The sequence below is a fragment of the Acomys minous genome, assembly GCF_964271855.1.
Source record: "Acomys minous genome assembly, chromosome: 3".
NCBI lineage: Eukaryota > Metazoa > Chordata > Mammalia > Rodentia > Muridae > Acomys > Acomys minous.
The window spans coordinates 111,374,955-111,391,454 of record NC_140485.1 but is presented as its reverse complement, the minus strand read 5'-3'; the positions used below and the strand labels follow the sequence as shown (position 1 = coordinate 111,391,454).

The 16,500-nt window shown below is 39.8% G+C and overlaps 1 protein-coding gene across 1 annotated transcript in view; it reads right to left on the bottom strand.

Moving 5' to 3' along the window:
• The window catches only part of RSPO3 (R-spondin 3), an 84,349-nt gene that overhangs the window by 55,429 nt on the left and 12,420 nt on the right, over nt 1–16,500 (bottom strand). The gene's annotated exons all lie outside the window — the stretch shown is intronic.

Genomic DNA, 16,500 nt, shown 5'->3' with positions numbered 1-16,500 from the left:
TGATTCAGAAACTACATTAGCATCTTATCACTGCCCAACGATTCTCTGAAATATTTCTTACCATTCAATTTGACATAATGGAAGAACTTTGCTTTTAAATATTATCAGCAAGTCTATCTGCATCAAATGCCAGGGCTTATCATAATTTATGTTTACTATTTGGCCCTCTCGGAAGTAAGTCTTAGAGTTTTTATGCCCCCGTTTAAATGTACTCATCTGCGTAGAAGGCGTATTCACTGGGGATGGACTAGACTAATGGAAGGGTCATACTCATCACACTTTCCCAGAGTTGTAACAATTATGATGCAAGAAGTAAGAGTGATGGCAGGTGAGTCCGAACAAACATCAACACATATCTGAGTAATCATTTACTTGAGTTCCTCTCATTTAACTTGATCATAGGCATTAATTATGTGTTATCTGATAGGGCTAACTAAGGAGCACACGTCAAGTAGCCAACGCTCAACGTTATTGTCGTTCCAAAAGGATTCTCTATTCAAATACAATACTAGGCCTTTATAGGACTTGGAACATGCAAGAAGAAAAACCATGTTCCTTTAAGAAGCAGAAATATTTACGTTTCATCCCTTCTCAAGTCTCTGATGGGGTTGAAGACCAGATAGTTTAGTCTTACAATTAAGCTTAGTTGGTTAGGAGTTAAGATGTTTTTAGATCAAGATAGATGTTTTAAATAAATAGAAATGAGATATGATATATATTGATTTTCATTTAGAAATTTAGACCCGACAAGATAGGAAAGATGCTTTCTTCAAGTTTGACAAATACAAATAGCCAAATCACTATGAATGTAACATTTAGATAACTCCTGATTGTCTCAAGGTTCTTCTTGTTGTATGTAGTTTATTTTATTCATGTGTAATAATATAAATGCATATGTTAAAATTAATTTTAAAAAAGAAGCAGAAGTCAGCACACTAGTGTCTAAAGGTATCTTAGCATATTTCTGACTTCCTTTATTGACATAGGAACGTATAAACATCAGTCGACATGGCCACTATTCATCTGTCTTTGCAGTGATGTCTGATAATTAAGCTCTTTATTGCAGAAACAAAGCCCTCCAGTCTTATGGTGCCACACCAGGAAGCAGGGAGAGGGAGGAGAACCCGGGGTCTGGGCAATAAACTTCAAAGGTCTCCTGTTAATAATCTTCCTCCACCAGCTAGGCTCCACCTAAGGGCTCCCCACCCCTTCCCCAGATAGTATCACCTCCTAGCAGGGCAGCAAGTAGTCAAAACATGAGCTGTGAAAAATACTTCATATTTCAAGTGTAATGATAGTAGGGGAAGGTGTGAGCTCCAATAGACCTTTACATTATTATTCTGTATTGACAGTGATATTTGGTTATTAAGATCTTCATTGCAAAAAAAAAAAAAAAAATAAAGCCCTCCAGGCATAGTTAGAAATGGTACCCATAAAACCAAAGGGCCTTCCCATTGGGGTATCTGGGTTAGCGACATAGAGGTCACTCGGTTGACCTGCTTCCCTGGCCTGCAGGAAACCATCCCCGAACCAGCCGCAGGAACCACAAGCAGCTCGTTCTCATTCCAAGACGTTTCATAAATAAACTGAGGAAATGTGGGGGGGGGGGGAAGGGAGGGCTGCTTTTCCTGTACAAGCTCGGGGGTGGGGCGGTCCTATAAAGTGGACAGGGAGGTTTTGCCATTATGGGACCTGAGGGACTTGTACCAGAAACTCCTTTCCAAGTATCAGGGTCATTTTTCATGCCAGGGGCTCAGCACTGGTGGCTTGGGAAAAAAAAAATCAGAACCTGTTTTCAACAGGGATAACCCTCAAAAGCAAAGGTGTAGGAGAACCCCAAGTGCTCAGAGTTCAACAGAATTTGAAGTCAGAAGCTAGAAGTCAAATGAAACACGCTAAAGACTTTTCACAAAACCCACCCGTGGAAAAGAAGATCATATTTGAAAAAAAAATTGTCTCCAGTTCAGTCAGGCAGTGATTCCAGGCGAAATGAAGATGGATCCAATCGGTCCACACCAATATTTGTGCTTACCTCTGAACTGTCTTAAGGAAAGTGTGATTTTGAAATTTTATATACACTAAAGCCTTTATGAATTATGAAACAACTTTAAACAGATCAGTTATTAATAGTAATGTGATTTACAGTTTCAGAGCCTCAAACACTAACATTTCATTTAAAACACTAATGTTTCATTTAAAAATTGGGTTTGGATTTTCAGAAACTCCTCAGTGTCAGGTCTGGGTGCAGTGATTGGCAACCACTTCCTGTGACATGGTAAGACATGCCAAGACCTTGCTCAATTCCCTGCAAAATGATGCAAGTCAGCACTGTGATATAACAAATCTTTTTTGTATTTTTTCCACTACGAACAAAGTTTTTTTGAAGGAGCGGGAAGGTTCAGTTGTCCTAGCTTGTGGTGGAAATCAGAGAATGTATGAGATGCGCAGTAATGTTTAAGCACAAAATGACCAAAAAGAAAAATAAAATGTTTCCTTGGGAAAGTTTAAGTGGTGCCTATGAGAAATGACGACATTAGGACTCTGAAGTTCAGATCCTGGGACCCTGTTTTTATGGGTGAGTACTGTAGTGTTCATTGCTTTCATGAAACCTGTATAAGGATCACTGAAATTATAGTCAGTGTTACACAACTAGATATGAATTTCCCAAACTTCATCTTAAGACAAGAGCTTTTTACTTTTTATATGGAAACCACAGAAAACTTTGGTCTGGATTGCCTGTAAGAACTCTTACAGCCATAAAATCTTGTGACTCCAAAAAAAAAATTTTTTTTTTAAAATTGTCATGCTTGTTCCTTTCTGACCCATTTTTACTATCTTTATTCTCCCTTTAGATATTATTATTTTTGTCAAACAGTATCTTTCTACTATTGTTATACACGAACCCTGGAGATGGTGGCAGTGGAGAGGTAAGGGGTGGCTTGTAGAAAAGCTTCCATTTTGTTTTAGAAAATAGTTGGAGTTTATCAACTCATCCATGACCACGTCAGGCTAGAGGAGGAAACACCACAATTGCTCCCACTGAGAAGTAGACTGGCAATAGTCTGATGCAAGGCTGTGTAAGTTCAAGGTAAAGGAAGAATCAGGACCCTTAACAAGGCCGAAGTATAGTGAGTTTAGATTATGGAGCCCTTTGTGGCACATACCATGCCAATCATTTTGTAGACAAGAGAAGTTTCTCTCTGGTGAATGATGCCATGTGATTTCTACTGAAACGGTTTTTCCCTGACACCTCAGCAGGCCTGGAAATCATGAGATAGTTAAGGTGGTGTTCTAGGTAAAAGACTCACGGTAACTTCAAATTAAGCTAAGGCAGAATGGTATGTATGGGTTGGATGCATATTCCCACAGTACCATGGTGGTGTAGTCAAGCAAATATGGTAACCAACAGTACATGATTTGAACAAGAAAGGGCCTTGGGAAGTTGTGTTTTTGAGTTCTTGATAGTGAAGACAAGTGTGACTTTGACTTTAACCCAAAAATAAAGAAGCAAGCAAGCAAAACAAAAACAAAAACAAAAACAAAAAACCAACAACAACAACAACAAAAACCCCACCCACCCAGACTCTGCCAGGTACCTTAGGAGAAACAATGGGATGGAGAGACTTCACATTCACCTTGGCCTTCTTTTTAAATTTCTCTCTTCTTATTCACATGTTCGCCCTGAATGTTTCTTGAGTTAAGAAGTTTATTTGGTCTGATAATTTCTCGATAGCCTTTTTTTCCCCCAAATAGCTCCCAGCTTTTATACAGTGTGGCTATTTATTGCATTGACTTTTAATGAAAGAATAAAGCCAGTAATATAAAAAAAGTTGTATAGTTGTGTTTTTAAAAACAAGTGGTAAGCTGATAAATATTTAACAGAAAGTTAAAGAAGAAAATATTTTTCTAGATGTCCTTTGTTTTATTAATTCATTTATCTAGACAAAATATAGAGTTTTAAAAAAATGTTATCTTGACTAAGTTAGGAAATGTACTTCTACACAATCAAGTCTCACAAGAGACTTGTGACAGCAGTGTTTCCTTGTATTACTATAGAATGATATTGTGATAACTGAAAAGTTAGAGGTGATTCATGGTCCCTTGAATGCCTGGCAAGATCAATTTTAGGAAAGATCAAATGTTAAGAATTAAAATTACTTGATAGTCTCTTACAATTTTTCTTTTGGTGAATACAACAAGAAAATATTGAGTCTTTGTTGCTGTTCATTCATAAGTTAAAGCTTCAATCTGACCGTGGTTGAGACCTTATAACCCTCTAAATAATTTGGAGGAATTGGGTATAGATATCAAAGTAGGCAAAAAAAGCTTATTTGAAAATGTGTAGTTATTTAACCAGAGATAACATTATGTGTGGCTACACATACAGACCTGCAGTTGATACTGTAATCATCATCAATCACTTTCCCACCTTATTCTAGGAGACAGGATCTGTCATGAAAACTAGAGTTCCCATATTTGTTTAGTCTTACTGCCCAGCTGGCATTAAGGATCTCCTGTCTGCAGTTAGGGGCTCTAGAGCAGTGGTTCTCAACTTTTCTAATGCTGTGATCACTTAAGACCACTCCTCATGTGGTGAACCCCAGCTATAAAATTATCTTTGTTGTTAATTCATAACAGTAGTTTTGCTAGCATTGTGAATTATAATACAAATATCTGTGTTTTCCAGCGGTCTTAGGTGACTCCTATGAAAGGGTCCTTAAATCCTACAAAGGGTTGCAAGCCACAGGTTGGGAACCACTGCTCTAATTTTTAGGCAGGTGCAATATCCAGTGAGCATCTTCACTGACTCTGGGGATCTGAACTCTGGCTCTTATGCTAGGCTGGCAGCTCTTAAGTACCAATTTATCTTCCCAACCCCACACTGTTTTAGATCCTCACACCATGATAACAGAATAAAACGTTCATCCATAGACTTCTGCTGCTATTGTTATTTAATAATAATTTGTTGAAACAACTATATTTATTTAGGTGAACATATGTAAATAATGCTATTTACCTATTCATTTAATGTTTAACAATCTATTAGACATTATATTTAATATTTGGAAAATTAGTATATTAAACATTAAAGATTTAAAATTCAATTACTTAAATACATATGAATATAAATGTGTTCATATGTACATATAGGCAAATACACACATACAAATATGTCTTCTTGCACACACATGCACACACACACTTCAGTTATAGGCCAGGCAGTAAGTTTAGTTTGCTCCAAAGGAGTCTCACTGGGGAAACTAACAACCCTGAACTGTAGGTTGCATGCCCTGCAGTAGATGGCAACAGAAAAACTCAACGGCATCTTTGGAGGTTCCTTGTCTCATAAATTCATGTCAATTCAAAAAAATTAAATTATACTTATATGTATATGTATATGTATACATGTACGTACACACACACACACACACACACACACACACACACACACACACACACACATCACTCTTTTTACCCTATAGGTCTTTTGTGTGTATATTATGGCTTCCATATTGTGCCTTTTCTTGGGATCTTTTCTTTCTATTTGTATGTTTTGGCCAATTCCAAAATTCTGATGTATGTTTTTATCTCTTAAAAGCCAATTTGTTTCTTTCTGTTCTTTTTCTCTTTTCTTGAGATTTATTTATTATGTATACAGTATTCAGTATTCTGCCTGCATGTCTTAATGCATGCCAGAAGAAGGTGCCAGATCTCATTATAGATGCTCATGGTTGCTGGGAATTGAACTCAGGGCCTTTGGAAGAACAGCCAGTGCTCTTAACCTCTGAGCCACCCCTCTAGCACCCCACCTTTTGTGGTAGGGTTTCTTTGTGTGGCCCTGGCTTGCCTTGAATGCAGAGATATGCTTACCTCTGCCCAGCAGAGCTGCTTGTTCTCCACAGTTGTGGGGAGAGCAGGGACTGCCTCTGACATGAACTCTGGTGTCCGGATTTGATCACTTCCCCTTGACGGGGTGGCCTTGCAGGCACACAGAGGAAGGGGAACCCGTCTAAGGGAGAGGAATAGGGCAAGAGAGGGAGGGAAGGAGGGAACTGGAAGACACAAATAAGGGCAGAATATTTGGGATGTAATCTGAATAATTTATAATAAATTAACATTTAAAATTATAAAAACAAAACAAAACGGTTTTTGAGACAGAAAAAAAAAGAAGACAGTAGCCTTGACTGCCCTTAAACTTGTTCTGTAGACCAAGCTGTCACTAAACTCATGGAGCTCCACCTGCCTCTTCCCCTTGAGCGCTGGGATTAAAGGCGTGCACCACCTCCCACCCTACCTCATGCCACCTGTTTTTGTTTGGATTTGGTTTTTTGAGGCAGGGTTTCTCTGTGTGGCCCTGGCTCTCCTGGACTCACTTCATAGACAAGGCTGGCCTCGAACTTAGAGATCTGCCTGCCTCTGCCTCCCGAGTGCTGGGACTACAGGTGTGCGGTAGCACTCTACTTGTTCATTTTCCAAGGAGAGACAGAATTGGTGGGGGTGGGGGGCGGGTGGATCTAGAGAGGAGAGAAGGGTGGGGAGGCACTGGAAGGAGCAGACGGAAGGAAAACCATAACCAGGATATGTTATATGAGAAAAAAGTCCATTTTCAATAAAACATTTTTTTTAAAGAATGAAATTCCTGGATCATATGGAAACAAACAAACAAAAAGAAACAAAGAGTAACTGCTAACATGGTAAAGTCCACTGTATGTTTTAACCCAGTTTGTCATCTCTAATTGTAAAACTTATGTGTCCAGCAATGACGTCACAGGATTCTCAACAGCCTCAGTAAGGAGAGTGTTCATGTCTGCTGATCCTGGCCAGCTGCTCATCCCCCATGATAACGCTTCGAAACAAACTGTTTTTCCAGGGAATAGTATCTCTGGGACCTTGGGAAGCCTTTCTTTTTTCTTCCTAAATAGTTATTTCCTAAAATGAGACTGATATTTTTATTCTGTAAGGATTTTAAAACAATTTCAAAGCTACATAAGCACAAGCTAAAGTTAAATGATGATTAACTACTCTCTCCACTAAAACCAAGCCTGCTCACAATGCTAAGAAAACGGTAGCAGTTGTACAACGCTTAGAATCTGCCGCGTGGGGAATCCTTGGCAGTTACATGTGAGTGTTGTTAGCTCCTAACCAAATTGGGGTCTTGACCATGAATCAAAGATGGGTGAAAATGGGCTGCATCGCGACGGACATAGCATAGAGGCCACAAACTAAGGTTTTTGGTTGAACCAACTTACTGTGTTACACAACACAGAGACTACATGAGTGAAGGTGGCATCAACCAGTTGGTGAGTACACATAAGCGGAGAGTTAAATAAGTAGAGATTATCCTCGGTCCCAGGGGACCACACACACAGAATCACTTTTTGAAGCCTGGTGGTAAGGAAAAGCACCAGAAACAGTCCTTGTGGATCCAAGAGTTGACCTAGCCGAGCACAAGCAAGAGCAGAGACTACAGCAGTGAGGAAGAAGCGGCCACCAAGAACCTGCGAGCCTCCAGCACTGAGTGACAGGCGAGGAGGTTAGAAGAGGAAGTAGACTCAAAACTCCAAAGACCCCCTCTTAAAGGCCACAGATGAAGTGCATGCAGATTCTGTAAACATCAGAGGTCAAGGAGAGAATGCATTTGGTCTGGTAGCGTCACTCGCCTTAATTTTTCTTAATATTATGGGCCTGGCAAAAGAACAGGCACCCAGTGTTGCATACAAACATGTTCTTCTATTAGTTGTTATATTAGAGCAAATGTTCTAATAGGGCACAAGCTTGGGAAGGTGCATTCAGACTCCAGCCCCTGAAGAGCCGCGCACACGTGTCAATGCTCCTTCCTGTGAGAACATTCCATTTCCCTGTGTCCCATCCCATTGCCACCAGCAGAGATTTTAGTTTGCTTGGGGGTCTTAAATGTTCATTTCTCTTCTAGTGGAGTCTATTTGGGGGTCTGGGTAGGGAAAGAGAAAGGAAAAGTTGTAGAAAATATGAGAGGCCATAAAAGAATAAAAACCTTTTTTTAAAAAAGTCTTACATATAGCTCTTTTTCTTGCATTTCTCTAAATCTTGCCATAATTAGTAATGCAGATTGCATTGGAAATTCAGGCCACTACCACTGATCTATGGGTTCATTCCGACACTGAGACTATTAAAAGAAGAGACTTTTCCTTGACCACAAATAGAAACTTCATCATAAAGGGAGTGCGTTCTGCTCCGGGCTAACACGTAAGGTACTGAGTCAGCATCCCCAGCTGTTTCTAAGGGAGGGGAGGCTTCCCCTTCTCCAAGTGGCCATGTTCCCAAGTGGAGGTGAACAGAGGACAAGACGGGCTGGGGAGGGCTGAGAATCCAGATCCAGCAGAGAGCCAGGACTTGTTGATGAGTTTGTGGGTGGTAAATAACAGCGTTTTTCAGGAGACAGGTCCAACAGTGTTCATCCAACAGTGGGAATCATTATGTGCTCTGGCCTGGCTAACAGAACCATTCCCTTTTTTTTTTAAAACGGGAGAAATAATTAGAAGTCAACATAAACAGAAAATGTGATCGTTTAATGGTCCTGAGTCTGCATGGGTGTGAAGCCGTAACTACCAACTCACATTCTTGAGCGAAACAAACTTTAGTCTGTATGAAAAAACAAACTCTACTTTGTTATATTATGAATAAACTTGGATCTTCATGCCACATAGCATGCTAAAGTAGCATATCTGATGGCCGAAGCCTTAGCATAAGCAAACAGCAGGCACAGATTTGTGGTGTTTTAATAGGCACAAGAAGATGTGCAAATAGCAAGCATACCATTAAAAAAATACCTGGCTTTACGTGTCACATCTAAAGCTTGGAGCAGAGAAAATAAATGGCTGTTTCTCCTTGAGTCAGGAAATCGCTGGTGAAACAGAAGGATAAGGATGCACCTTTCTGAGCAAGATGCTTTGGTGCGCACTCTCTCCGTTGATACCTCATTTGGAAATGGGGCCCTGCACACTTCCCAGAGGTGGCCATGCAGAGTGGCAGAGTGGCAGACTCTCAGCCCCTAGCTTGGTTTGGAATCCAAGTTCTACTTTTCTGACCTAAATCACTAACATTTATCTCTTAATCCATATTCAGTTACTCAGCACCTTAACCCTGTTAGCTGGCAAACATACAAAGAAGAATAACACAAATTAACCTGTGTCACGATAATTATAATCTGATTATTTATTCTGGCATAAGTTGATTAGATATGTGGAACCTAGGATTGCCCATGTACTGTCCACAAGTATCTATTTGATAAATTCTGAGAAGGCTGACATTGTGCAAAGTACTCGATGTTATTATAGACACTCACTAAAACTCCATTAAGTGCACTACCTCCTGTCTTCCACTGGAAGCCGCGTGCCATCTCCATTGTCCCTTACTAATAATTTGACCTCCATGGGAATTCCAAATGAAATGCAAGTATCTGAAAACCCAAAGATAAGATCCACAAATGATAGAAAATATGACTTTTTTCTTTCAGGATCAAAATTAATTTCAGCTGTCTCCATTATCCATAATCTTTTTTCCTTAACAGATAAATAGTATTCCATTGTGTAAATGTCATATTCTCACTACTTATTCATCAGATGATGGACAATTGGGCTGTTTGCTTTTACTTTTTTTATTATAAACAGAGAAGTGATGAAACATGGATAAACACATCTCTAGAATAGGATAGAGAGTCCTTTGGAAATATGCCCAAGCATGGCAGATATATTCTCAGCATTTTAAGGAAACCTCCACACTGATTTTCATAGTGGCTGTGCCAGTTTGCACTCCCACCAGAAGTGAATAAGTGTTCTCCATTCTGTACATCAAAACTTGTAGGCTTTTCACTTTTTCAAACCTACTTTACTACAAAAGCCAGCATGTGTGATCATTTGGGGGGAGGGGCGCGAGAAAAAATATACAGGTTTAAAAGGGGTTAATGGAACAAGAAGGGTGAAATTGGGGTAGGGTGGGACAACAGGGTAGAGGACAGAAAAAAGGAGAGGGGGAGACAAATAACCTAAAGACGTTTTGAAAAAGTCATACCTACTACTGTAGGTACTTATGCACACACACACACACACACACACACACACACACACACACACACACACACACGCACACACACACCACAAGCTAACAAAACAAACACAGTGCCAGGAATGAGCTGTGCCTTTTTTTTGGAGTTGTTAGCCAATTAGGTCTCATAGATCTTCCCTCCCAAACATTACAGACTATTGCCAATGCTGTTTATTCATTACTCTCCAGAGCTTTAAAGACACTACTGCCGAAGACACGGTGTTCTTGGGCCACTGACCACGAAGAAATCAAGCTGGTACTCACTTGGAAGCTTCATCCTTACAGGATAATTTTCATAGATCTAGATCTAGAAGGTGCTATACATATTACTAGAGGATAAAAAAATAATCATCAATATTGCCAAGGTGTGACTCTCTTGAACTACAATAATGGCTGGTTTGGAAAGACATGCCCACTGACGCATAGTGACACCAACATGATGGGAATAACCAACAAGCTTCTGAGTGGATTTAAGGTTTGCTTAGTAAGATAAAATCCATACATGACACTCTTTTTGGGCCAAGAACCTATGCTAGATAGATCATGGGCCTGAGGAGAGAATTTATTGTTATGATTGTGCTCTAAATAGACATAGTATTAGGAGTCGTCCTAATGAACTAGTGTTATACATATGGATTAATGAGCCTCTCAGCCCTTGTTGGAGGAGCTTCCATTTGTAGTATACCATGATTAGTAAAGAAAACCACAACTGTTCAAGGTATTGAAATGGGACATCTATATCACATCCCCTTCTACCAAGGTTTAGGGAATCACTGTGGAAGAGGCGCAGAGTTTAAGAGCAAGAGGTGGTGGGAGAGAACAAGGAAATGCAGAGAGGCAGCTGCTCATGTGAGCTCAGTAATCACAGCAGCCTACTCAACCCCAAGCCAGCTCAGGCCAGACCAAATCCTAGCATGGAAAGGGGAGGTGGGCATGAAATCCCATCCCTACCTGGGGAGCTGTTGGCATCTGATAGTTGCTGGGAGGTGGGAGTCAGTTTTTGTTAAGAGTGGAGCCCTGATATGTGGACCATGTCTCAACAGTAAGCCAACGCAACACAAATTCTACCTGACTTGTGGGGAAAAAAAAAAAAAAGAGGACACCAAGTTTGTTGAGAAGGGACAGAGTGGTGGATCTGGGAAGCGTGGGGGAGGGGTGACTGAAATAAAACACGTTCTGTGAAATTCTCAAGGAACTAATAAAAGGGGAAAAATCCTAAGTGTAGCTGAGTGTGGTGGTCGACACTTTTAATCCCAGCACTTGGTAGTCCAAGGCAGGCAGGGCCTCTGGGAGTTTGAGCCCAGCCTGGTCTACCACCAAATCCAGCACTGTCAAGATTAAACAGTGAGACCCTGTTTCAAAAAAAAGTAGAAGACAAGTTGTTGTCCCATACAATGTCTCCTATATGCATCTGAGATAGCTGGTGGATTTAGCCAGTGCTAAAAGATAGAGTGCTTGTGCGGATGCCTCTTTGTAATGTAGGAGATTTGGGACCATGCAAGGAATACACTAAGAGTCAAAGAAAGAAGCTGGTTGTAAGGACCACAGACACAGATAGCATCAGTGATGACCCACTGACTACATTCCAGGCAGGAATGTCCATGAGGCTGACAACTCACCAAAGACAAGGTGCTTAAACAGACTAAGACAGATAAGATGAATTATAAAAATATGAACAGTGAGCCTGGAGAGATGACACAGTGGTTAAAGGCAGGTACAGTTCTTTCAGTTCCTTTCAGTTCAGTTCCCAGCATCCATGTCGGGCCAGATAAAACTGCCTATAACCTTGGTTCTGAAAGGATCAGAAACTCTTTTTCTAGCATTCAATCTCACCTGCACTAGCACAGGGACATAGTCTTTATTCGTGTTTCTGTCGACTGAGGATGTGTTTGGAATTCCAGTGGGTGAGTTCTAAAGATTCTGATTTGGGGACGGAGATGGCAGACTTCAGTATCTTCACGTGTAAGAAGCATTTCCGGTGATTCTGACACAGGCGGTGTAATTGCCACCCTATTTGAACATCACATCTTTGTGATCTGAAGGGGTTCAGCTATTGCTGGAAGCACTGCTCCCAGAGACCGAGAGATAACACTGGGATAAAACACAGTCTCTGGCTCGAGAAGTGCATAATGGTTTCAGAAATTCATTTTATTTTAAATCTAGAAAAGACCACACATATATAAACGGGAAGCTTTTTGCAACAGAAATAAAGGGCACAAGGCATTACTGATAGTTGAGATTTTTTTTTTTTGACGTGCCATCGTCATCAGTTAAGAGGAAAATTACTCAGACAAATGAAGAGATGAAGAGTGGAAAAGCAAGCAAAAAATTCCCAGGCATGTACGCAGAAAGAAGGTTCACGAAGATGCAATTATTGTGGTGCTTAATAGGTTCTTATAAATCTTCTTATCTCGATAAATTTTCAGATGAGAACAGTAATATCTGCATAGATGATTAACTATCAACTTACAGAATCATAAATGCCTAATTAGATAAATGTCCTGATATTTATTAACTATGCATATTAGTTATATATGATTATTTTATGGAAACTCTTATGTAAAAATGTCTTCCTGTATAGAACCCCATGTACTTCTTCTTTCTCCTTTATGTGTTTGGTCAATCCAGGCTTGGTACTCTTGCCTAGATATTTTTTCCTTCCCTTGACAGGAATTCAATTGAACAGGACCTTAATGATCTGCCAGTAAAAATCTTGTCAGTTAGTAAAAATCTCACATGTAACAAAGATTTCCCTTAGCCTACATGCTGTTTAAGCCAAACCCAAAGAAGTTATGAAAATGTTAGATATTTCAGTGGAAATATTTAGGGATTTATGCAGTGAGGGAAAACCCACAGACTTGCTTGAGGAAAAAAAAATGTCTTCCTTTCATGCTATATTTTTTGCTGCTTCCTGGGCTTGTAGTAAAATTCTATATAAATGATATCTCTGAACTTTGTTAAATACTATGGTTAAATCCTCTCTGTCTGTTTTAAAAGGATAGTTTAGCATAAGTGATAGATCATGGAAGTAGCCCATTGGGACTTTGCGAGTGGCATGGCCTTCAGTAAGGCAACAAAGAGCGTGTGAAATAAATCTTATTATAAGATCAGGGAGTCAGTTCTCCTTGGAAAGATTACAAATGAAACAAGTCTGTCAGATTTGTTGTAAAAGTGGGCACCATTTGTTTCCAAAGTCAGAAATCCAGGAGCTCTCTTCGGCCCCATCTCCGTCACCCGTCCTCACACGCTGCGGTTCTGTAATGAACAGAGCTCACATCTTCCACTCCCCACCAACGGCTGGGCTGACGCTGACCAGTGACTAGCACCATGGCTGAGAACTCCAAGCTCTGATCTCACTCATCTTCTTCTGTTATAAAACAGCTTAATGCACTTTTATACTTCCCAGCAACCACTCTTGTCAATTATTCTGTTGTGTTCCTTGTCTCAGACTGACATTTTGTCTAATGAGGTAATAGTATTCCCATCTTCACTGCAGAGGGATGTCCTCCTTTAGCCTTCCCTGCCCCTGGCAGTATCCCCTTTAACAGGCTTAATGAAAAGCAGAGTGCCACAGTGACGGCCGTTAGGTTAGATTTTGAATCTATAATGTTTGTGTCATTTTGATGTGCTCCTTAACTGTTTTACCTTCAGTTTTTTTATTTATTTATAAGATGCATCTATGCATCTTGCAGTTGTTTCACAGGGTTACATAAAATAACACTCATAAAAAGTGGCTAATAGTTGCCTTTCTTTACTTAAAACCCTTCATGAATCAATTATAAGTTATAAAAAAAAAGATCGGAATCAAATTATTCTCACGTCTTTCAATTTTAGGAATGGACCTCTTCAAAGCTATCAACTAGTGTTAGAAAAATCATAAACAGACTTACAGTAGACATCCAAATAACTTGTTGACATGCATTTGCCAAGCTAGGGCTTTAAGTAAATCTGGTTGCATGTTCCCTGTACTGATCAAGGGGTCGGTTACCATAAAAGGTTTGAGAAATGCCTTGAATAGAAGAACAAAAAAATGCACCATTTTAAAACATAAAACATTTTACTGTTTGTTTGGTAAAAGTAATTCCAGCTAATGAAGTAGTGTGAAAGTTCAGCTATAGAAATTAATCAATGCACCCAAAGTGGAAATTTGTTCAGCCAAACTATGCCACTCTATTACAAGCTTTACCTAACAATGACAACTACGCCTACAGTACGCATAGCATGCTTCCTGTGATTGTCACAAAGGTCACACCAAGTGATGACTCCTATTCATTGGCCATAAATTTTAAGACAAGAAAAATGCTTGGAGGCCTAATAAATTCCAGTGTTTTGGACTGTGCTTCCTTCCATCTTTGTGCTTCGTTCCCACAATGCCATACTCCAGATAAATATCTGGAGATGGCTGGGACTCACTCACTACAAAGAATACGATTTCCAGTTCTATTCAAACATCTGAAAAAAGGAGTATGCCACAGCTTAGAAATGTCGCCTAAACATTCTGTTTGTCTCTCTACCGATTTAATTCTGGCTTCTTAACTCAACTTTTCAACAACTGCAGGATGCAGCAACAATAGTTTTCAGGTGTCTTGTAGTCATGTTGGTAACTGTAACGCACAATAAATGTTCAGTAAGTTCATGAATGTATTCGATGTCCATTCAATGAGATGTATAATATTTAAACTAGAGCTAAATTGAGCTTCATCTTTGCCCTGTATTTTCCCCCATTATATTGGTTTCTGCTTTGCTTTTTAAAAATATAGTCCAAAAAGCATTCAGACATACAAAGAAATACTCATACTTTTAAATGTAAGGCATAGCTTCATATCCATGAAGCCGTGGCAGACAACTGTGTATGTTTAGAGTGTGTGGCAAGAGGGCAAGAAAGGCTCATTGCTGTCGCTATTGAAGGGACGTAAGGGCAGTAGCCTATCATCCTGCAAATGGAGAAGCAGCATAGCTCTTTCCAGTGCTTACAACCTAACCACAGGCCGACCAAGCTGTGAAACGATGAAATGTCTAACAACAATAAACCATCACACTTCTTTGTTTCTTCCTCTGACTCTTCTTCCACAGTCGTCAAAACCCAACGAGATGCAAGTTTTGAGGTCAGCCAGAAGCTACAAGTCTCTTACATGAAGTTGATGAGGTTTCTGTCTGTGTCCCGTAGATCCTGTGTATCATTTTACTTTTACCAAATCATTATGTATTACCCAGGATTCAAGTGTGAACCAGTTTAGTGAACACAGCATGGTTGATATCATTTGATATCAAAGGCACAGGAAGAAAATCTCATTGTAGATGTTGAGACACAGTTCTTAGTTGACCTCGAACACATAGAATATTAATGTAAATTTTCTTAAAATCTTATTTTGTAAAGAAAAAAATCAAAGAAAAACAAGAACTCTTAGATTCTGAATTGTCATCGATTAAACTGAATTCAAACATACAGATATTTGTATTTGCTTGTCATCATCATGGGAGGGAGAAACAAGTTTTCTAGGGCAAGTGCTTATTTTCCATCTCCTATCATAAGATTATTGATACTGTAACAATAATCTGACACTCAGATGGCAATGTTCTTTGAACATTACCTCGCTTAGCTATGCCACCCTTAACCTGCCTGTCTGTCTGCATTCATGAGTCTACATCACCAACTGAGAATACAGCATAGCAACTATTCATAAGTGCTCAGTATTATGGGTCCCTAAGAGATTATGTAAATATGCTGGAGGGGTTGCATAGGCAGTATCCAGTACTCTGCCTTGTTGATTACATAAGTGATCTGAGCACCTGTGGACTGAATTCTATGGAAGCCAGAATGTCCTCGGTACTTAAGAATTCTTGTGTGGACAAAAAACACAGAAAGAAAACACTAGAAGCTTGCTCCTGGAGGCTGAGGGTGCTGCCCTATTTTAACAAGCGACATTGGGCACAAGCAGTGGAAGTGAGCCCTTATCCCGTTTAGCACTGATGCTAACGCTAGTGATAACAGAGAAACCAGAGCTTGTGTCAGAGCGGCTCTCACGGACACTGCTTCACTCCGATAAGCATGTGGTGAAATAGCAAGGACCTGACTAAGTGATAAAGGGATGTGTCATTTGCCCTGCCTTATAGTCAATTTAAACACTGGTAGCTCACTTTTGGTATTTCCAACTTAAATTAATTTTCTCTACATTATGTGCATTATTTAAACATAAACCCTGGAGGGATAAATGACCAGTAGTAATTTGCAGTTCAATTTACACACAGCACTTTTTAATTCCTGTCTTGGCTCCTTTTCCTTTGGTCTGTACTGAGGGTGTGGGCATCTACGTATCAGATGAAATGAGATCTTCCATTGCAGACGTTAATAAAGACATATCATTTCAGAAAAGTTACTTACACGTTGTTTAACCTCCAATGGAAAGGGTTTCTCTA